Below are 17,382 nucleotides of genomic sequence, written 5' to 3' on the forward strand. Positions count from 1 at the left end.
ATAGTTGGCCCCAGTGAATATTTGACGTTTTCTCCCCTTATGGCTTTGATCTATAGCAGGCATCCCCAAACTGCGGCCCTCCAGATGTTTTGGCCTACAACGCCCATGATCCCTAGCTAACAGGACCAGTGGTCAGGGATGATGGGAATTGTAGTCCAAAACATCTGGAGGGCCAAAGTTTGGGGATGCCTAATCTATAGGCTGGGACCCAGGTGGCACTGTGGTTAAACCACTGAGCCTAGGGCTTGCTGATCAGAAGGTCGGCGGTTCGAATCCCTGTGACGGGGTGAGCTCCCGTTGCTTGGTCCCAGCTCCTGCCAACCTAGCAGTTCGAAAGCACGTCAAAATGCAAGTAGATAAATAGGAACCGCTACAGCGGGAAGGTAAACGCCGTTTCCATGTGCTGCTCTGGTTTGCCAGGAGCGGCTTTGTCATGCTGGCCACATGACCTGGAAGCTATACGCCGGCTCCCTCGGCCAATAATGTGAGATGAGCGCGCAACCCCAGAGTCGGTCAAGACTGGACCTAATGGTCAGGGGTCCCTTAACCTTTACCTTTAATCTATATGCTACCACTAAAACAAGGCTGCATTTTAAGCTGTATTTTAAACTGTATTCTAACTTATATTTTAATCAGCTGTTGTTGTTTAATGTTTTTACTATATTTATATTCAGAGTTAGTCTCCCTGAGCCCGGTCGTGGCTGGGGAGGGCGGGGTATAAATAAAAAAATATTTATTTATTTATTATTATCATTATTATTATTATCATCATCATCATCTATGAAAAAGCTCCCAAAGCATTTTACATTAAACATAACTCCAGCATTAAAACAGCACTATAACACAACATTCATCAATAATATACAAAAATAATGCAAGAAAATAGCAACAGTTCAAGAAGAACAATTCTAAAAAGCTAGATTCTTGCCAAAAGAAAGTAGGATTTGCCTGCTTTCTCACAGAAGGAGGAAGGGCAGACAGACAAATCTCCCTGAGGAAGGGAATTCCATAAAGGAGATGTCGCTTCCAAGAATTCCACCTGCTGATGGTAGGTGACATTTGCAACAGGACCAGATCTGAAAATCTTAATGAAAGGGTAAAACTTCCTTCAAGAACTACAATTTCTAGAAACAAACAAAAGTGAGAAATGTAAAGGTTATCCTTTATAACACTTTTTTTTGTTTTCTTGCAAAATAATAGTAAAAATAACAACAACAACAACAACAACAACAACAACAACAACAACAATAGTAATAATAGTGTTTCTGTTTATATTTTCCACTCTCTTAAAATGAAGGAAATCATCTGAAAACAACAGCCCTACATACACTTCATACACTTGAATATTCCATTTCCAGGTTTGCATGCAGTTTAAATTCTTAACTCTATTACCAGAGGGGGGGGGAGGGAAGCTGTGAAATATCATCCAAGAAGGCAAACTAAAATGGCCTGTTACAATGAAGGTTCTCATATGTTTCTGTATAAATATTTTAATAAAAGTTGTAAAATAATGTGCATTCCTCTGTTTTATGCAAGACAGACTTAGGATCTGATGAGCATATAATGCAGATTGAATGTATGTTTTTGGCTTGATTCCTCCTCGCCACCAAACACACACACACACACACAGAGAGAGAGAGAGAGAGAGAGAGAGAGAGAGAGAGAGAGAGAGAGATTAAAATGTTTCTTTGCGCTCACACTCAGGGAAATTTTGTGGCCAAGCTGTTTGAAAGAAGGAAAAAAGTATAAATCTCAAAAGTATAAATAAAATATGAAGAGAAAATGGCTTCAATCACTAACATTTTTGTAAACTAATGTTCAGCTGATACAACTCAATTTTATTTTGCATCACATTAGTGTCATGGTGGTAATGACTGGTCTTTATTCACTAACAGTTTGAGTCAGCACTTTGAGACATTTTTCAAATTAGGTCATACGGCAAATTTGTAGCTGATACAAAGGTTGATTAAAAAGAGAGCTCCACAATTTTAAAGCGATGTTGTGTAGGGAGAATGAAACCGCGTGGGATAGTTCCAGGAAATGTGAGCTACTATAAGCTTAGCAAAAAATAATAATGCATGGCAATAGGGAGTGGAGAATATTTCTACAGAGTGCTTGAAGTAATTCACATTTACAATTTAACCAAGTCCTCCATGTATTATGCCAGACTTTTATTAGGGGCCCTGAAAACAAGCAATGAATTACAATAAGGACACAGGGAGATCATCTGTCTTCTTGTTACAATGAAACGGCAACCCTCCTCTTTGCATTCCTTTGATCTTGTCAATAAAGATCATTTCCCAGTCAGAGCCATCTTACCGAAGTTACAACTACCTAAAATCACAATGAGACCACTTACCTCCAATGCAGCAAATCTGAGACTAATTTGCTGTGCATATTCATGCTGAAAAATTAGCACTCGGTTTGATTCATTACTTGTTGCTGGGATAAGATTTCTCAAAAGAGCTCAGCTCTGCTTTAATCCAGCATTCTTAGCATCCCAAAACTTGGGCAAATATCACTAGCAGGGGGTGGGGGGGGTGGAGAACGCCAGGTGCTCAGTAAATTTGAAAAACATCAACCTCTTTTGGAAGACCCGTCAATTCTTTAGGAATCCTGGAGCACAGCAGCTGTTTTGTTACCCTAACACAGGGATCATTGCCCTTGCATAGATGTAGTGCAGGGGTAGACAACCTAAGGCCCTGGGGGCCCGGATGCGGTCCAATTGCCTTCTCAATCTGACCCGCAGACAATCCGGGAATCATCATGTTTTTACATGAGTAGAATGTGTGCTTTTATTTAAAATGCATCTCTGGGTTATTTGTGGGGCATAGGAATTCGTTCATTTATTATTATTTTCCAAAATATAGTCCAGCCCATCACATGCTCTGAGGGACAGTGGACCAGCCCACGGCTGAAAAAGGTTCCTGACCCCTGATGTAGTGTAATGTCTGAAGGCCAGCTCAAGTGGGTATACCCAGCTCAGACAGCTGATACAGGCAAAATGGATGCATGGCAACAGAAGATATTCCAGTTTCTGGCCACTGTTGCTGGCCTTCTCACAAGGCTCATCACTGTTTTGGTATGAGCCACTTTAGATGTTTCTGCAGTCTGCTCCCTTGCATGTTTCCCGGAGCAACATCACACATTGCAGAAGTGTCCTAATGCAACACACACGGAGGACTATCACATGCTTGCAGCTGAAGCATCAGTTCAAACATTTTAATGCCCGTGCTCATTTTTAGTGTGCCCCTTTTCAGGTGATACCTTCAACCAAGAGGCTTCAGGTAAGCTGAAGTTGAAGCTTCCATCTTAGGTGACCTCCTGGAGGCCATGTTTTGATGCTGCTCTCTTTATAAAGGCTGTGGGCACATTTCTGAGCACCAGAAATTTGAAAGGGAGTTGTGGAATAGTCAGTGCTTTTTTGGGGGGGGGGGGCTATGCAAGGGTACTGGAGGAGACTCTTGAGAGTCCCATGGAGATCAAGAAGATCAAACCTATCCATTCTGAAGGAAATCAGCCCTGAGTGCTCACTGGAAGGACAGATCCTGAAGCTGAGGCTCCAATACTCCAATACCCGAAAAGTCCCATAGGCAGAGGCGCCGCTTCTGCGCACACACGTGGCACGATTGAGTGTATGCACACTCTGCTAAGTGAAGAAACTTGCTAGCACAAATTAGGAAGGATATTAATAAACAATATATCCTCTCCTGCCACCCTCTACATTCCCACATAAATTTCATTCTGTTTCATTGTGATTGTAATAACCAGTCTGAGCACACTTTTAGCTTGCCTGCCCCCTTCATCCTGCCTCTCCTCTCCTTTCCTTTTGAACTTACGGCTGACCAGGCGAAACAGTTGCTTTCCCCATATTCTTCCTTGTGGGCCAACAGGTATTTCAAGTGGCTTGAGGAAGTCCATTTATGCTACAAATATTGTTGTGGTTTAGTTGTTTAGTTGTGTCCGACTCTTCGTGACCCCATGGACCGTAGCACGCCAGGCAGTCCTGTCTTCCACTGCCTCCCATGAAGGGAATCCATTGATCCCCTTCATGGATCAATGCCTTGTCATGGCAAAGGGGCTTGAATAACTCAGAGAAGCTATGTGCTATGCCATGCAGGGCCACCCAAGATGGACAGGTCATAGTGGAGAGTTTTGACTAAACGTGATCCACCTGGAGAAGGAACTGGCAAGCCACTCCAGTATCCCTGCCAAGAAAACTCCATGGACAAAGACAACAGGCTACAAATATTACAGCATCCTCATTAAACATAAAATGGGCACACACAGGGACTCCACAAAGGACCCATAACATTTGCAGGTAGCCCAACATGTGGGTTGGTTTGATCAACATGGGGGGTTTCTGCGTTGGTGCCACACATTCTTGGTCATTTCTGGGACAAACACATCTGGGGCTGATGCATGTGAAAAAGCAGCTTATGTCATCATGTCCCCCACACTGAACCACTGCCACAAAGCAGCAGTTTGGGTAGCTTCCATGACATTTCACCATAACATTTCAACTGGCATTGAGAGCAGGCTTTTCAAAATATGTTTTGTACATTTGGCATTAGTGAAGATTAAATTAAGCATAAATATTTTTAGAAGTAAAGGGGAAAGGCGAGGCGGGGGGAGCAGAGACCTCTTTTACCTTGAAAACTAGAAGGCTACTTTACATATGTTCTCATATTTTGTTTGCAGCAATGTCCCTGAACTCAAATTTCCAAAAGCATGCAGCGGACTTTCTATCATGTGTGTTTGATGTCAGACTCGGCAGGAAACCTTACAGTTCTCGATATGTTTCTGGATTCAGTCACTTCACCCGCAGTCCTCTGACAGTGCAACACCTCAAATCCCTCAGAATGGCAAAGCCCTTTTTATTCCCAGTCACTTTCAATTTGCATCCGAGGCTGCACTAGATTTTTTACTAGATGTGAGTTCTCAGACCAAAAATAAGCAAGAGAAACAGACCACAAGTGGGAAAGGTGGCGTGAGCGGCAAAGATGACTTCGGCAAGTGCTAATTTTTGAAGAGTACCACTTTAGGAACACAAACAGCTATCTGCCACAACTGTTTTCAGTATTTAGAAGTATTTAGAGCTTTTGACCACTAAAATGTGGCGCTGCTTTTGCAGCAGTTTACCGACACTCCTGCTATGTGCATGCAACACACACACAAACAGTCTCCATCTAGTTACAATATTGCTTTCATTTATTTGTTTGTACCAATTGAACTAGTTTCAAAAGACTAGCAGGAACAAATTAAAGACTACAATTTTGCTGGAGAACTTTCTGGGAGAAATCATGGAAATATCTGACTCCCCCCCACCCCTCCCCAGCACGCTGTTCTCCTGAGAATACTAAGTGCTCACATGGCACTTTCCTTCTAAGTTGTTGAAGCATCCCACATACATACTGTCCCAGTAATCCTTGCAGCAGGCATGTCAGAGAGGACAGTCTTTTTATTCGCATATTCCATTGTGAAGGGGGTGAGACTGAGAAATAGCCGCTTGTCCTCTGAAGACACGGCTGGGGGCTTGTCCAAACTTCCACTTGTCCTGTGGATCTGAGCGATTTTCCTCTTGCCCCCATGCTTCCTAGGCAAGGGCCCAAGCAGTTTTCTATTTGTCCCGCTGCTTTCCTGGGGCAAACCCACTCTTTGGCACTAAAGCAGGGAAACCGTCAATCTAAGGAAAACCCGATTGGCATATGCTGTGGTGTGATTCAGTGGTCAAGATTGAGTTTTCCCAAGGGGCAGGACAAGCAGAAGTATGGATGAGCCCCATGTCTGAGACAAACTCTGGATTTTCAGTGCAGAGATCACAGCATTAGTGGCTATGCCACACTGCCTCTCCCAGTAGCACCTCCATTCCATGTGTACAAGGAAAATCAGACCTTAACCTCACAGAGTGTTTGCTGTGGGGGAGGAAGGGAAAGGAGAATGTTAGCCGCTTTGAGACTCCTTAAGGTAGTGATAAAGCGGGATATCAAATCCAAACTCTTCTTCTTCTTCTCCTTCTCCTTCTTCTTCTTCTTCTTCTTCTTCTTCTTCTTCTTCTTCTTCTTCTTCTTCTTCTTCGTATGCATTCCATGAAAGGCACTTCATAATATCTTTCCTCTCGTCCCTGAGAATGTGGCATGTTGATCCTTGCGAGCGAAAAGCATCAATGGTTGCACAGGAATCATTCATGAATCTTTATTAGTTCCCCAACTGAAGGTAAAGGACCCCTGGACAGTAACTGGAAGGAGGACATCCTGACCTTCCTCTTTGGTCCACAAACCACAGCATTCATCAAAGAAGCCTTCAGAGATGCAAGATGAAATCCTGTGCACTCCAATTTAGGAATAAATCCCGCTAACCTCCGTAGGGATTGCTTCCAAACAAACATGCATATGATTAGGCTTGTGCACCACTTAGAGATGAACGTGATCAAGTGGTCTACCGATTGTTTAAATAAATAAATAAATATGGTTAACCTGTGATGTGCACATAGCCTTATTCAGGTGTTCAACATCACACAACAGGGGAGCAGGGTGGCAAGTGCTCCTGCCCGTTGTGCCAAACACACCTCGACCCTATCCACACATTGGGTGCATATCTACAGCAAGGCATCCTAAGAAATGAACATTGGATGCCCCTGTGAGCTCACTGAGTGTGTTGGGCAAGCTAGGTCGCTGCAGAGCCAACCTGCGCTGAACCTACAAATGTCATTATTTCAACAATTCATAGGTGGTTGGAGGCAAAATGAAGTTTCTACGGGGAAAAAGAAAGAGAGGGAAATGATAGAATTTCATTGTTTTAAAAAATAAAATTCAAGAGAACAGAGAAGTTCCTTAGGAACTGAATGATGTGACCAAGGGCTCTATCTATTTTTTCAAGGGCTCTATCAGGTGTTTCCTGCTTGGCAGGGGGTTGGCCCTTGTGGTCTCTTCCAACTCTATGATTCTATTGTGCAGAGGCTTTTTCTTTAAGTCCTGTATTTGCTCACAGTTGTGTAAGACTCTTTGCAGGCAAGCTCCCAATCCTGTATGCCCTGCAAAGCTTCTCTATAGGGTCGCAGGACCCTACAGAACAGCAATAGAAGTGACACTAGGCGCTGCAGGGTGGCCAACATAATCCCAGAAAACCCTTTGTTACACAGGACATCCACTTTCATAGACTTCCTGTCTGTCTTTAAATGAATGACTTACAGTTCCTTGGAACACAGCTATATCAGGATCACAAGCACTACTTTTACCTTCTTTGGCGTTCCTCTTTGGTGAAGGAATTATAGGAGGACCTGAAAACCAGTGTCCTGAAATCCAATGGTTGGTTTTGTTTTTGGTCTGCCTGTAAGTGGACGGGATCTAGGCTGCCAGAGTCCCTCTGACTTTAGTTGAAGGACACCCAACTAACTATATGGCTGGAAGAATGCAGCTCTTTGTTATTTTTCTAAATGACCTGGGAGGGGGCTTTACTTGTTGCTATCAGCTCTTATCAGTAGATGAAAACCATGTTGTTAACTGAACGTGTTAATGATTCCCCCCACCCCTCAGACTAGATACTGCTACATTATAGAGGTGAAACATGACTTTTGATGATCAAGCATGAAGTGATTAAATAAGGTTAATCCTCATTTTATATGCTAATAGGAAATTTATAATCTCCACTGCCTATCCAATTTAGCTGTTTTATTCTCTGTTGTTAAAAAAAAGTATCTCTTATTAGTGGAAGAGAATACCCTTACGTTACACTACAGATGCTCCTTTAATTGGGCTCAAGAGTCTTGTGTGTAATTAGTCCACTTCTTTAATATTTCATCTATAATTACATGATTAGCAGTGTGCTTAAATTTCATAAAGGCTGCCAATTATAGTGTCATTTTCCCCCAAGAAAAAAGTGGGCTGGTTTTTGGCCTTCTAACTTGCACCAAATAAACCTGATATCGGAAGAAGAGGTCCAAGTTGGCAATAATTTTGACAAATGCTCACTCACCTTTCTAAAAAGTGAGGTTCTGGGGCATGAGCAATTGGCATAGTCACACTCTCTGGCCTGACTATGTTCCCTACATAATACCCACTTACGTAATGGCTACTTATGGTGCGATAAGTCACTTTGAAGACACACAAACCTAAATAATTCCTATGCCCCTGGGCTAAATTCCACCAAAATAAAAACAGCTATGTTTCAGGCATGAGCATGAGCGGATGAGTCTGAGCCTTAGTTTTAAATTCAGATGGCTTGTTTTAGAATGGGCCATCACATCAGGTTGAACATTGAAGTGCTGGTTGCAAGCTATGGCTAACAATGTCTGGTGCTTTAATTCCACTTCAGGCATGTTTTGGAAAGCTAGAAACATTTTCGGGCCTAGGCAAATCAATAATGTTCACAGCGGCATGTTCCTCACTTGATGGTAGCAATACCAAGTGATAACTTGCATGCATGAATGGATCTGTTTCAGTGTATCTGAAGAAGTGTGCATGCACACGAAAGCTCATACCAATGGCAAACTTAGTTGGTCTTTTGGTGCTACTGCAATGAATTTTTCCATTTTATTTTTATTTTGCATAAATGGATTGTTTTGGATGTCACACTATCAAGCCATGCCAGCTCCGAAACAATACTTTTCTTTGGTGTCAGTTCACATATTGAGTGTCTAGTCATAAAGGACCATAGCTGCCAAGTCTCCCATATTCCCCGGGAAACCCCCGTTTTTCCAGCTGTCCCCAGCCCAAAAAACAGATTTTTTTGTTTTTCCCCAGTTTATTCTGGTGCGACGGCCATTTTGGAACTGGGCAGAGCATGCTGAGAAGCGACTTTTGATGCTGCTTTGCCCAGTTCCAAAATGGCTGCAGTGCGACTTCTGGTGCGGCGGCCATTTTGGAACAGGGCAGAGCAGCATCAAAAGTAGCTTCTGAGCATGCTCCGCCCAGTTCCAAAATGGTGGCAGCGCTACTTCCGGTCTGCTACCGGTCCCTTATTTCTCAGTCCGGAACTTGGCAGCTATGTAAAGGACTGCTTCACATATGGCTATGCATCACTTGGTTGCTTTCCATTTAATGTTTTGTATCTCCATCGAAAAACATTGTGATTGCAGACAGAAGACTCTTGTTTCAGACTCTTGATTTAGACATGAAAGTCATCATGTGGTGTTGCTTCAGTCACATGGTGAACTGATACCAGACATCAGAGTGAGCAGGTAAGGTGAATGCATGCTTGACGATGCTTCTGCCTGCTGAAGAATTTCACACAGCACTTTTCCACAAAGTAGCGCCTGTGGTCTGGTGACCATGCCTGCCAGCGGTATCCCAGAATCATTTTATGAGAGAACTGCTCAGTTTCTGAAGCAGAAAATGCTCCCTGGCTGGCACATGAACCATTTTCCTTCTATGTCAGAAAGTAGGAAGACTTTGCATGTTCAGACTTTGGATCGCAGCCATCTTCACTCTTTCTCTCCCACTGGAATGAGGCGTTGAAGAGCCCCCTTTCCTTGTTAGCACCCAGTTATGTTTACCTTAAGCCTTAAGGTTTAGTCACAGTGTATGAGTACTGTAATCAAATCGCCTACTTACTAAGACACTTCCATTCCAAAATATGATCTCTTTGCCAAAAAGAATGAAAGAGAAAGAAAGGATAAGAAAAGAAAAGAAAGAAAGCTCATGTTGGTTGCAAGCAAAGGGAAAGGCCAAAGGGAAATTATTGCTATTTCAGACAGCCGCATAAATTTTCTTCCTATTTTTAACCTAGCTTTTAATTTAATAAGTTTTATGACCCTTATATTAAGTACATATGTTTTACAAGACACTGTGTCCCTTGAGTCACCCTAGATTTGCTCTGCTATAGCAGAGCTAAATGAATGAATACTGTGTTTTTGATTTCAACTCACCCCTTCTTTGATCCTTTTTTTAAAAAACCATGTCTCACTATCCTTATACACACACACACACACACACACACACAGAGAGAGAGAGAGAGAAGATTTGGGTTATCTGCTCTTCTACAAAAGCAGAATTAACAAATTGGTATTTCCTATGAAGGATATAGCATCTAACTCTCAGCGTTTGCTATTTTATGTACAAGAAGGTAATGAAAATCATGCATCGTGTGTCGGGATTTTAACAAGCATCTGATCATTTTCAAAAGGACAGAGGGTCAAGGTATTCTTTTATAGTTCTTCGAGTATCTTTTGCCTAATGTGATCATTAAAAACCAGAAACAGGAGAGGGTTTGGGGGGGTTGCTTTTCTGTGCTTTGCTTTAAGTTTAAAAATATAGTCATTGGCCCTGATCATATATGGGTTATTTTATTGTATTTTATGTTGAAATATGCCTTCTCTTAATGGGAAAGAAAGATATTTAATCCAAAAAAGAGGGGGGATTTTTGAAACATGTAAATTTTATATTGTAGTCAATAGATGACTATGCTATTAAAAGTTTACCAGGTCATGATCACGAGCTATGGATGTTGTAAATGGAATATAAGCAGATTTAAAAAGTCTATCAAATTACCTAAAGTATGTCTCCTTAGGACCTAGATAGCTATTCTTTAAAAAAAGGTATTTCAGTACTAATAAACTGCAGAGGAAAGAAAAACGATCCAATACAGCTCTTACTTGATTGGGTTGGTGCTGTTTACTTACCTAAGTAATGGGATCTGTAGAACTGCAACTTCCCTCTGTTTATATTTCCATGGGGGGGGCATTTTTTACAGAGTTTGTGCATGCGTTGTGTGTTGAATACATTTACTCTGTATTGTAAAACTTAAACCACAGAATGGCTGCTATTAATTTTTAGTTTATCCTCCCCCGTTCCTATAACAAGATTATTAAGAAGAGTGCTCTAAGTAGATCTGAGTAGCGAGTGGCTCGGAACGTGAACTTGCCAAGTTTTCTACACAGTACAACATTTGCACTTTGAAACACAGGACTAAGGAAGTCAAATGTTGGATCAGAATTGAGCTTTGCTGCCAGACGTTCACATTCTTTGAATTTAGATGGAAAAAATAAAGCCAGCTTCAATAAGATTTTTTAAGGAACAAGTACGGTCAACTATGACCGACCTTAAAAAGCTGTTCAGCGTTGTTGTTGTCTAAAAAAAAACACAACCCAACTAATCCCCCTTAAAGAACTGCATAAGATAGTGCTGTGTGTATATCGGAGGCCACTATATAGCTTTGTATATATTCAACTGTCTAGATGTCAGTTGCTATATTTTTATTGTTACAGGAAACCATCCAACATTGCAAACAGGAAAGTTATCAGCTTTTTCTTCGCTCTTGGCTTCGTCTCTTTTAAGGCTAAAGGCATGACCTTAAACTAGATCATATTTTAACTCTATTTGGTAAACACTTTGGCACCTTGTATGTGTTTTTTAAACACTCAGCCTTGTTTGGGTCTATAAAACTGTTGACCGGTCCCCAGCCATTGTGAGTTATGGCATTCGAGGGCTTCCATGAGGGTACAAGGGCTGGCATTAAGTTCTCAAAGCCATTTTAGGTCCCAGCAGTCTTAGTCTGTCCCAAAGAACTCTTGGTCACCTCCCAAGGGACAAATTGATGTCAAATTCTGCTGTCTGTCAGGATTAAGTGCCTGTTTGCTTTTTCACTAACATGTGATTTCAGAACAAAGCAGTTCAAATCTCCTCTATTCTTAACAAAGCATCTCAAATTGCTGAGTAAAATTCCTTAATCCCCCATCTTAATCTGAAAACACCAGCAGCACATGGTAACAGGTTTTCTTCTTTCTCTTTTCTGCCACCATAAACTATCATTAGCACGGGTGTTTTTTCTCTCTTTCCTTTTTTTCCCTTGGCTAATTCATTATTCAGCAGCTTATTATCTGCAAGGGCATGCTAAGCCACTTCAGTCTTAAGACTAGATTTAGCTGATCATTTTTCTTTCTTGTCTCTTCCATTCTAGGGAAAACGCAAAACTTAAAGCATGAAACTCAGTACAGTAGTTCTCTCGCTCACTTCTCTTTATCAGCAACCAAGCTACAGTATCTACTTCTCTCTCAGTTTCTTCAAGGGTCTGTTAGCATGCAAAACTGCCTTAGCTGCCCATTGAAAAACTGATGCACTTCAAAAAAAAAAGAATCTGCAGACTCAAAATTCCGTTGGACCTCAATGAACTCCTTTCATGTTTCCTCTTCTTTTCATTCATTGATAAAAGATCAGCTTGAGTTGTATGTCCACAAATGTACAAAACTAGAAAATTATGCATTGGAACATTGTATCTATATACTAACAGCAGTTTTGAGAGACACTGCGTAGAAAGGAGATCAAGAAGTTTACCAGCATTGCACAGATATGGTTCAGGGCTTAAACAGAATTGCGTACTTGGCAGGTGTGCAATCCCTCCCCCACAAAAGCATAGGCTCAAAACCTGCACTGCACCACAGTCCACAAACGCTAAAGAATTACCCCGAAAGGGAAATGAGAAGTGGTTTAATACTGTGGTGTAGGGGTAAATGTTGATGTATGGCAGGGGTCACCAACCTTTTTCAGCCATGGGCCAGTCCACCATCCCCCAGAGCATGTGGGGGCCGGACTATATTTGGGGGGGAGAAATGAACGAATTTCTATGCCCCGCAATATCTGCACTCCCATTCCCCACAGGTGGGCGGGGTTTGTGGCACCAGGCAGGCACACCTGGACAGGTACCCCCCCACACACACACACACAGGTTCTGGTTGGCCTTTGACCCGCCCTCCGGCCGGGTCAATGGCCAGGCCGCCCCGCAAATAACCCAGAGATACATTTTAAATAAAAGCACACATTCTACTCATGTAAAAACATGCTGATTCCCAGAACGTCTGTGGGCCGGATTGAGAAGGCGATTGGGCCTCATCCTGCCCCCTGCCTACCCATGATGTATGGAAACTCTTCATGATAGACTCCCTAGCCTTGTATCTTAGGAGAAGGATAGGATCAAAGGAAAGTAAGAGCATATTGAAGTGGCAATGGGTAACTTAGTTGTTTCCCTGCAGGAATTGGGCTGAACAGTCCTCAGTTCACACCCCTGATTACTAGTGTGGCATAACTGTGATCCTAAGCATAATTACCTGGGAATAAATTCCATTGAATTTAGTGGTGTTTACTCCTAACTGTATAGGTTCAGATGAGTTTGAACAAATGACCTTGAGCCAGCTCAAATGCTGCCTTTCACTTTTAATTAGAAATGCAAAAAAAGTCTTGATAAGAAGCAGGGACCCAGGTGGCACTGTGGGCTAAACCACTGAGCCTAGGGCTTGCTGATCAGAAGGTCGGCGGTTCGAAACCCTGTGACGGGGTGAGCTCCCGTTGCATGGTCCCAGCTCTTGCCAACCTAGCAATTCGAAAGCACGTCAAAATGCAAGTAGATAAATAGGAATCGCTACAGCGGGAAGGTAAACAGCGTTTCCATGTGCTGCTCTAGTTTGCCAGAAGCAGCTTTGTCATGCTGGCCACATGACCTGGAAGCTATACGCCGGCTCCCTCAGCCAATAATGCGAGATGAGCGCGCAACCCCAGAGTCGGTCACAACTGGACCTAATGGTCAGGGGTCCCTTTACCTTTACCTTTAAGAAGCATTAACACTGAAACTACTAGCATGAAGCTGGAACTCCCATTAAGAAAAGAAGTATGCAGGTCAGGTCTGCTTGGTTATCTTCCACAATGTCTGATCCTCTGCTAATCTCTCACCAAAAGGAAAATTGAAAACCTTATTATCACCTCATGGACTTGAAGGGAGATGATGTCATCATCCTTGGTAGAAGATTGTATCATCTCTTGTGGGGTGGGAGTTCTCAAGTTGTGCTCCTCCCCCTCCACACTCTGGCTCCATTGCACCATTGGCTTAGTGCAGTATCCAAGCATGGGAACCAGGAAGCTTTTGGGTGAAATCTTCCAACAGTGCTCCTTGTTTCCCATCACCCCCTGGAACATCCAGGGCAGTGAAGGGAGGTCAGGTAATCGCAGCTGCCCTTCTGACCACTACTGGTTTTTACCATCATCATTATTCCATTTCTCAGCTTCTTAACTTGCCCCAAAACACCTCTTGAAATAGCTAACAAGGTAATTACATTGCAATAGAAAAGAGTAAAATTTAGGCGTGCCACTATTTCTCAACCATCACCATCCCCATTTGCAAAATATGGATAGCAATACTGACTCCTATCGTACAATGTATATCAAACACTTTGGACATTCAAAAGCACAATGATTGCCCGTGTATTTCCCCCTTGGCCTTAAATAATTTCCACAATTCTGGTTTCATTCTATTCAATGTGATGGGGTGGAGACGCTTACCTGTTGCTGCTGCTGCTTCGTAGGAGGCAGAAGCGATGGCCTTATCAGTACCAACAGTCCAAAAGCACTGGCAGGAAAGCTGGACTGGATTGGCCAGTGCCTATACAGCACACCAACCTCACCGCCATCTTCCCCTCCCAGTAAGCAGCAGCAACTCACCTGCCAGGAGGTCAGGTAAGTGCCTCTGCCCCAGCACAACCACACACACCATCTGATTTATTTGAATGAGCACACATGAATCAAAACCAGAGAGTTTCACAGGGAAGAACAGGCTCTATAACATATGTATGCAACAGTTAGGATTGTCAGTTTGCAGTCAAATGCTCTTTACTTAAACAATACCAGAAAAAACAAATAGAAAAAAACAATCTTCTAGTGGATATATAAAAGGCACAAAAAAAGGAACAGAAGAAAAAGAGAGGAGAAAAAGTATGTTTAAAAACACAATCCAAAAAACAAAAGACCAGTGCAAAGGGGGACTGGAAGTCAATTTTTAAAGGGAGAAGAGGGGGGAGGGGGGCAAAGTAGGGGGAGAAGAAAGTTTCTTTGGTTATTCGTTAGGATGTTGTATATATATGCAGTCAGATGGAACAAAGAACCTGATGTATAATTTGATTTTGTGTTGAATTAAGATTTATATATGATTTATAAATGATGTATATATATACATTTATATATGATTTATATATGAATTTGTATCTGAAGAAGTGTGCATGCACACGAAAGCTCATACCAAAATATAAACTTAGTTGGTCTTTAAGGTGCTACTGAAGGAATTTTTTTATTTTGCTTCGACTCAGACCAACACAGCTACCTACCTGTAACTAGATATATGAATTATTATACTTGGGTTTAAATTTTTGTTTATTTAAGCCTTAGTTTGTATTAATCTGTAATTATCATTTCTTTACTTTGTTAGTTGACTAACCAATATTATTTATTATTTGGGTTTTGTTAGTATTGTTTTGTTTAATTTTGTTTAATTTTCTGTTTTGTTTAGTTGTTTAGATTTTCTATATGTATTTTAATTTCAATAAAGCTTTTTTTTTAAAGGATTGTCAGTTTGAAACTCCTACCCAAGATCTAATGAAAAAATGTGGCAGTGGGGGCTGAAAAGCCCTTTGTAGCTCACAATAAGGGTAGGCCAAAATTTCACAGCAAATACTTGTTTGAAAATCTCCTTTTCGAGGATCCTCCTGAACCGCTGAAGAATTTCATTCCTCCCTCAAAGGTTATTTGGCAAAATGGCCTTCTCAATTTTGCCATTCGTGAATTTTGAGTGCAAAAATTAAAATAATCTTAAACATGTCTCCTGTTTTAATATTCTTTTAGTATTGTTGAAGGGAGCTGTGGCTTTGGCCCCTGCTTGTTTCAGACATCTTTTTTTTAGCTCATTGCTTCCTTCAAACTGTAGCCAACATCTCTCCTGTAGCATCACAAGGTCATCAAATGATTCATGAATGACTGGAGGTGTTCTTCTGAGGATGAAGACACAGTGGGTTTTGCTAGTTTGTTTTAATGGAGTCCACGGATTGGGAGCCTACAGCCAGCAAACATGGCAACTAGTGGAAGATACCAGGTGAATTGTGGGCACTCCAGAACAAATCTTTCACTCCAAACCATGAAAGGGATCCACTATCCATTTGGCAAAATCTGAGTTGAGCTAGGATCAGGCATAGTCCTCATTATTTTCATTATTTGCTAAAAAGTAGCATGCACATTCCTTGCTGATAATGATGGCACAATTCCTTAGAGGATGCTGCTCCTTTTTGCTAACATGAAGGAGGAGGCTTCCTTATAAAAGTGGGGAGGAGGAGGTTACTCTAAAATTGTTCCCGCTGCCTTGGCGTAGGAGCCCAGTAGACTGGTCGGTCTCTTGCTCAGCACCAGAGTGAGAGAATGTGAAATTCCCAGTGACAGACAAAACCTTTAGAAAAATAAGGACCAAGAGGCCCGATGACCTTTCTAAAGAAATGGGGTGCACATGTGTGATATATCGGCAAGAAACTTAGCACCTTGCCTTGAAAAGAAAACAAAGTGACCACCAGTATCCAGATTTACTGAGTGGGAATCAGAGAAACTTTGTTTATTTGTGGGGAGGACAACCAGGGGGGAAGGATAATGTTTATTCTTTCAGCTTTATCTGGTTCTTGTCACCTTTCAAGCAAAGTCTAAATGTGAAAATGTAGCCTGCTGATATTTTTGTTAGCAAATAGCATTACATCAGTCACAAGTAAATAACAGAACAGTCCCTGGTATCGGATGGCTCGAAAAGTAAGATCACTTTCTACATTTCAGTAATTCTGATTAAATTATAATTATAATTCAATTAATATGGCATATAATAAAGACCAGCCCCCACAAAAGGCACTGAGCTTGCCTACCTGCCTGTATATTTGGCCAGGGCCAGAATGCCTTTCTAATGGTCCTGTCTTCACCTAACTCTATCAATGCATATGGAACTAATAATCCTTTCACAGCAAGAAAATATTAGACGTTTGCTCCAAAGCTGAACATAGCAAAGGTTTATTCGAGCACTGCATTCAATAATGTCCTGGGATCACTGAGCATTATCCAATTGTTATCCCTTATCTTTTCTTCTCCTCCCTCTCGCTCTCTTTTCTGAAGTGTGTTTCCTCTCGATGCTTTCCTTTCTGCGTGATTAGTCATCCAGGAAATGTTTAAATTACCAAATATATGGTTTAAAAGATTGATAGACCAAATTATATTAGTTTAATACAATATGCTGGGCATACGGAAATTAGAAGCCTTTATGGTATATTTTGATTCATAAATTGCTCCTTCGTACTACGGTTATTTCGCTTGCCTGCAACAATGGGGCTCTTTTCTCCTGCCTGATGTCAGACTCTCAGATTGAGTAACCAAGCAAAAATAAATGACTTAGTCCTTGGTTCAAAGAAATAATGGGTTACCAGCATAATTAATTTTATGTTTAATTACTGTAGAATGAAACAATTCAACAATATCCAATCAATCCTTGGAACGACAGAACAGAAGGTCAGCAGTTGGTAAGTCAATTGTTTTGAAAGAGAAATTTATGTCTGGTTTTCTTTTATGTGCTGGTGAAAGAAATTGGATAAAAGTGGTCAAGCAAACA

The 17,382-nt window shown here is 41.6% G+C and overlaps 1 long non-coding RNA gene across 4 annotated transcripts in view; it reads left to right on the forward strand.

The window, feature by feature from the left end:
• The first annotated feature begins 9,809 nt into the window (after window positions 1–9,809).
• Window positions 9,810–17,382, forward strand: part of LOC132591825 (uncharacterized) — a 49,766-nt gene continuing 42,193 nt past the window's right edge. For all 4 annotated transcript variants that reach the window (XR_009557239.2, XR_015948842.1, XR_015948843.1 and 1 more), the window contains exons 1-2: window positions 9,810–10,136; window positions 17,231–17,293. This is a non-coding gene — a long non-coding RNA (uncharacterized LOC132591825). The remainder of the gene's footprint in view (window positions 10,137–17,230; window positions 17,294–17,382) is intronic.

Source organism: Zootoca vivipara, chromosome 3 (assembly GCF_965207765.1).
Source record: "Zootoca vivipara chromosome 3, rZooViv2.hap1.1, whole genome shotgun sequence".
NCBI lineage: Eukaryota > Metazoa > Chordata > Lepidosauria > Squamata > Lacertidae > Zootoca > Zootoca vivipara.